Consider the following 6,029-nt stretch of genomic DNA (forward strand, 5'->3'; position numbering starts at 1 on the left):
TTATCTAATTTATCCCTGAGAACATCCAACTTATGTAGAACTATTTATCATACAAGAATGTCCGATCACAATAATTATAGCTTGAATATTTATGTCACTTGAAATCATTCAGAGAGTTAGAAAAAAACAGATTCTCAAATCCAAGGGAATTTGATATAAAAATGATAGTTGTGAAAACTTTTCCTGTTCCACTACAGGGTAAGTTAAATTACATGGGCTGCGAAAGATGTTCAAACAGACAACTGTGCAATTTGGTTGCTTCTAAAAATTTAAACTTTTATATTTTATTTAAAAACTTTGTAAAACTTTATTTTAAAACTTTGTAATATTTTAATTAAAACTTTTATATTTTATTTAAAAACATAAAACTAGCTATTTTGCTACATAAGCTATTGCTTAAGTAATGTATTTTTAGAAAGCTACTTTTCTTGTTACAAATATTGCCTTGCTTAAAGAGCATGTATCTAACATTTTACTCAGTTGAAACTAATCAGTCCACTGACTGTTCAAATTGTAGGTAAGTGTCTTTGAGTTACATAAATAAATGGTGATTTCTCTTTCTGGTTTTAATCAGCAATATGAATGGCACTATTCAAAATGCAGCTTTTAATTCGGTAAAAAGTTATCACTACATATGTTGTAGACACTAACAGCAGAAAAAGCAATTAAAGATTTCCGAAAATATTTTTCAGATGATTTGACTAATTCTTTTCAGTAGAGCAAGAAATATACTTAACTTTGGGTTTTGCCTTATTTTAGATAATTTTTAAAGAGAAAAACATAAAAGTAACAATAAAACAGAATTTTGAAATAGGTTAGTATGAGAGTTACAATAATGAATACATTGCATATTACTGTCTTTGTACTTGTGATACAGAGAACAAGACATAGGCATGTTATCTTGTCCAAACAGTGTTAGCCCAAACCTTTCTTTTCCATAAACTAAGAGAAACTAGGTGTATAACTTTCTTAGCTACCTCGTGTATGCATATATATATATATGTATATATATATGTATATATATATATATGTATATATATGTATATATATATATATATATATATATATATATATATACTTTTTCTTTTTCTTCCATTTCCTTCTCTCCATCACAGTTTGTCTTTTTTCTTAAATAAAGAGTGTAATATTAAAAGTGTCAAGAAGTATGTGTGTGGGCCCCATGAACTGCAAGTCAATTTTCCTTAAGTTCTTTTGGTAGGTGGAATAACTGTCTTCTCTGATTTTATATCCAGTAAAGAGTTCTAATTAAAGTATATAACATATAGAGACATAAATACTAAAGTTTAATAACTTTGTTGACAGTCAAAGAAGAAAGCCTTGTTTATCTTCTCAGTTTACAGTGACTTTCCTTGAGTACATTAAAACTGCAGCAACCTGGTCTCCTTCAAGAGTGAACCATGCCTCTGGTGAAAATGTAAATGCAGATTTTTAAAATCAGTTAGATCTAATTGTCATAACGTTACCTGCATCAACTAATGTAGCACATGCACCTTTTCAATTTAAATTTTTATTTTATTTGTTCAACCATACTTTTCATTTTAATGTAATGTGGTTATTAATATGTCTGCCGATAACTTTTAGGTGCTTTTCTGAATGATTGTTTCCATAGGTCAATATCTTAAATCAGAGATGTGACTAGTTTTTGAACTAAATAGCAAGAAATACATTAGATTTTTAATAAAAATTACTGAGTTATTCTAAAAAGTCACACCATATGTTCTTTGTGATTATTGATGTGTGGGCTTCCAATTTTATTTCAGTATTTCTAAAGTTTTGTGTTAAAGAAATATTATGTGACATAAACATTTGGTATTCTCTGGGAGCTAGTATTCATTTGAGTTTGAAAGTGTAAAAGTTTATAGATATTGAAATTTTGTATTTTCTTTTTGTGAGAAATTGCTTCTGCAATTTATTTAGTAGACTTAAAACTCATTACTTCTCTTTCTTTGTCTCTTTATTTCTTGGCAACATGCTATAATGTTAGGGGTTAGATTTCACTTTTAGAGATTTACGAGTTGAAATCCCAGCTCAGTTTATATGGTTAGATTCATCTCTATAAAATCAGCCATGTCACTAATACTCCCAATATCTTCATAAGAAAATAGGACTGGTAGTGCAGAGTAAAAGCACTAAAATATAATTATAATATTGGTGTAGCTGAAACCACTTCCTATAGACTAAAAACAAAATACATGTTTCTTTTTTTGATGAGAAAGGAAATATATTATCCATTTATTTAACATTAGGGGACAAGGTGTTGTTCAGATCAAAATAAAGAAAACAAGATGAAAAGCCATAAAAACTTTCTTACCAACAAGTTCCATTAGACAAATAAGAAGAACCTAAAATAAAAACAATTCAATTCTGTCATTATAGAACAGCGCAGATTCTGAACATAAGTGAAATGAAGAAAACAGATATTGATTAGGTTTGAATTGATGACAGCATTTGCCAAGTGCAATTTTGTCTCTTTGAAGAATCAGTTACCGAGGCTGAGTCTTGTCCTTATGATGAAAAACCTGTAGAACTAATGGACACACACAATTTTGAAAACCTTAAAAAGAAATTCCTAGGCAGTGTAACTTATTCTTTTCATTATAAAGTACTAAAATGTCTCCATTTATATCTAACAAGACTATTCAACCTTATTCTTCTTTGCCATCGATAGCTTTTGTCATACCTATAAATTATTTGTTGTGTTTTATAATTTATTTTACTACAAGGAGGAGGAATATAATCTAGATTTGAAAACCAGATGTAGAATTATTTTAGAAAGAGAAATTCTCTAGAGCTGATCTTTATTTGAGTGGCACCTAATGTCAGCGGGAGGTGCATTGACATCACAGGGCAGGATGAGCAGCAGAGAGCAAACAGTTCTGGAAGTGACCTGGATGTCTGACACATCTTGGAGAGACGGAGGAGACCAAAGCCCCCCCCCACCCCCCGATAGATAAAGATCCACAGAGCTGCCTGTTTCTGGGTCAGCCCATGTTTATTTTAGCTAAGACAAAGTGCTTTGCTCCATTGGATGGGGCAGTCACATCTAATAATTAAGGTATCAAACCATAATATTAGTGTCGGAGCAAGTAAGATAAGATGGACTTTCTCTAAGTCTCTCTTCCGCATATAGTATTTCTCATCTTAGTTCTTAAATTCTTCCTGTGCTTTCTTTCATTTTTTTCAACTTCCACATATGATAGCAAATACTATTTTGTCTCCAAAATGTACTAATATCTCACCATTTCTTGTCAGGTACATAGATACTAACATCTTGTCCAAACTAGTACGTAGATATTAATATCTTGTCAAAATTAGTAAAATAAAACGAACTCTTCAAGTTGCCTCATGCATTTCAAAGTAAATTAAACCAGTGAGCAATATTTATTACAGAAATTAACATAAACATGAATATGTATGTTAATTCATTTCATGTCTACTACTTGAAATGTTTCTTTGTTCATTGAAAAGGAAGATTTTTTTCTATTTGTTTCTATTTGTTTGTTTTTTTTGTAAGAGAGAATATTTGCTGTATCTGCATAACTACTTTGAATAGAACGATACATGGTACATTAACCATCGTTTTTTCTAATTATTTTGTCATAAAAATTGTGTTTATTTTTTCATATAAAAAGTACCAAGGTCAGGTGACAGAAGGAAGTGAGGCAGATAGAGAATGGGCGTGGATATCTAACTCCAGTAAACTGAGGGTCAGGGCCCAGCCTGGTTATCCTGAGTAGGAGCCTGAGTAAGGCAGACGCAGCTTGGAATGTACACATCACAGGATGCTCTGCAGACGCCAAAGGCCTGGCTGCAGCAACAGCACCCTGGCTTCCGTTATCTACGCTGTGCCAAAGCCTAAAAGAAGGATCCTGGACCTAAACTTCTGAGGCTTAGCATCTCTCTGTCCCCCTCCCAGCTCGAGGCAATGGCAACCCTTTTTAAATTCTTACTGATAAACATCCACCGAGTTTTTCTCTACTGCTTGCTCCTTTTCCTCCTCAGTCCTCATCACCTTGGAATAAAGACCCAGAGCAGGAGGGTGGTGGTTTACAGGGCCTCTTTCTGATTTAAAGGCCAAAGTAACAATTAAGTAAACTATAACATTAAGTGCCTAATTAGTGATGAGAGAGAGTGCTCTGGTAGATCTTTTGGAGTTGAATTAAATCCCTAGGCAGTGCCCATGTTAGCTCTGCTCTGGTGGTTGCAGGGAGAGGCCTCAGGCAGAGACAGGTAGTTGGTAAGCAGGTCATCTCTGAGAGGTCCCAGAGGCTGGATTAAGGAGCCAACCCCACTCCACAGAGCAAATTCCTAGGTTTCAGTGACTCCTATGACACTAACAAAAAAGAAGGAAGAGAAACAAAATACGATATAAATGTGTACATATACACTTAAAATCACTAAGATGATTGTTCTAATTCTGTTAGTTCTTGGAATGAAGTAGATAACATCTACAGGGTTAGATCAATTTTGCATGACTATATCTGGTAATTCGAGTAAGACTTATGAAGATAACGAGGCAAAACAGCAAAAATTGTTAACATTCCTACCACCTTGTTTTGAAAGCCTACAATGTTATTGTTTTGGGCTCTTAGCTACAGTTATATATTTGTTGTTTGGTTTTTCTCTCTAATACAGAAAGGATAGATGTATAGGCTAATATATGCCTAGAATTTCACTTAAAGAGTTTACAAGAATTGATTCTAGTATATGTGATAGTATAAACAGCTACACTGAAGAAAACAAGACACCATGGTAGCCAGTGATGATTTCCTATCACTTTGTTTCAAAACCCAACACTGATTTTATTCTTGGTTTTGATTGGTTTTAGTCTGTTTTCAATTATTTGACTTCAATATGTATGAAGATTTGAACAGTTATTTTGAAGAAAACAAGTGGAGTTTTGGTAGCCACTGTTGACTTTCTGCTGTCTTGTTCTCAAATCCTGTGTTAGTCACATTGTTTTACTCTGCTCAGCTTTGTTCTGTTTTGTTTTATTCTCTTTAAACAACAAAGTTTTAATTTTTTTTTTTAAAAGAACTTGTAGCATGCTTCAAAAGATGCACAAGTAGAGCAAAGTCTACAGGATGCACTCAAGGATGGCGTGAAGGTGCCCAGAGAAGTGAGACGCATTGAAGGCTGGAGTGGGGGCCTTAGGGCTGCTTTCAGCCCGGGAAACCTTGACTGCCTGTCAGCCTACCTCGCAGGCCATCTGAGTGTGCTGCAGCCACTGCTGCTGCTTCCTTAGGTGGTGGAAGCTTGGGTTTGCAGGGGTAAAGGACAGGTCTATCTGGGTGGAGAAAGGACCTTGAGGAATTTTTTGTTTGTTTGTTTGTTTGTTTAGTTTTATGGAGGAGAAATGTTTGCTTTGAAACTGTAGTTCTAATTAATTTTCGAGTCTCAATTTCCTTGTTTGCTTTGTACCTACGTTTCGTTTCTTGTATTCTACCTCAGAATGACAGCGTTACTCTTTATAAAAACCCTGTCAGGAGAGGCAACTTGGGGTCCCCAAGACAGCAACTGGATCCCCGTAGCAGAGCATTGTCATATTATGTCATGGGAAGGGAGACTGAACTGTTGAGAATCAGTGACAATGATTACAATGAAATAGGTTTTAAAAAGTGATTAAATTACTTGAAATTATTTAAACTTTGAAAACTGAACTTAAAAATCATGAAATGAGGGTCACATAAACTGTATGCTTCTTTTAATTTGTGAATATTTAGTGTGAAACATTTTTCACTGTATTTTATTGTACTAGTTAATCTTTCCAGTTGTCCTTAAATGAGAGCCTGAAAATAAAAGCATTCAAAATTGATTAAACTTTAAGGATGTTTTTATTTTGACAGGTAATATTTAAATCACTCAAAGATGAAAATATTTGTTTAAAATTTGGAATATATATTAGATTAAGATTGATAACAAATAGATATAAATAGAGAAGTATAAGCATGTAAAGTATAATAGGCAGAGAACTTTTAAATTTATGTTTTCCTTCTGAGAACTCAATA

Source organism: Cavia porcellus, unplaced genomic scaffold (assembly GCF_034190915.1).
Source record: "Cavia porcellus strain 051 isolate PalLab524CR breed Dunkin Hartley unplaced genomic scaffold, mCavPor4.1 scaffold_11, whole genome shotgun sequence".
Classification (NCBI taxonomy): Eukaryota; Metazoa; Chordata; class Mammalia; order Rodentia; family Caviidae; genus Cavia; species Cavia porcellus.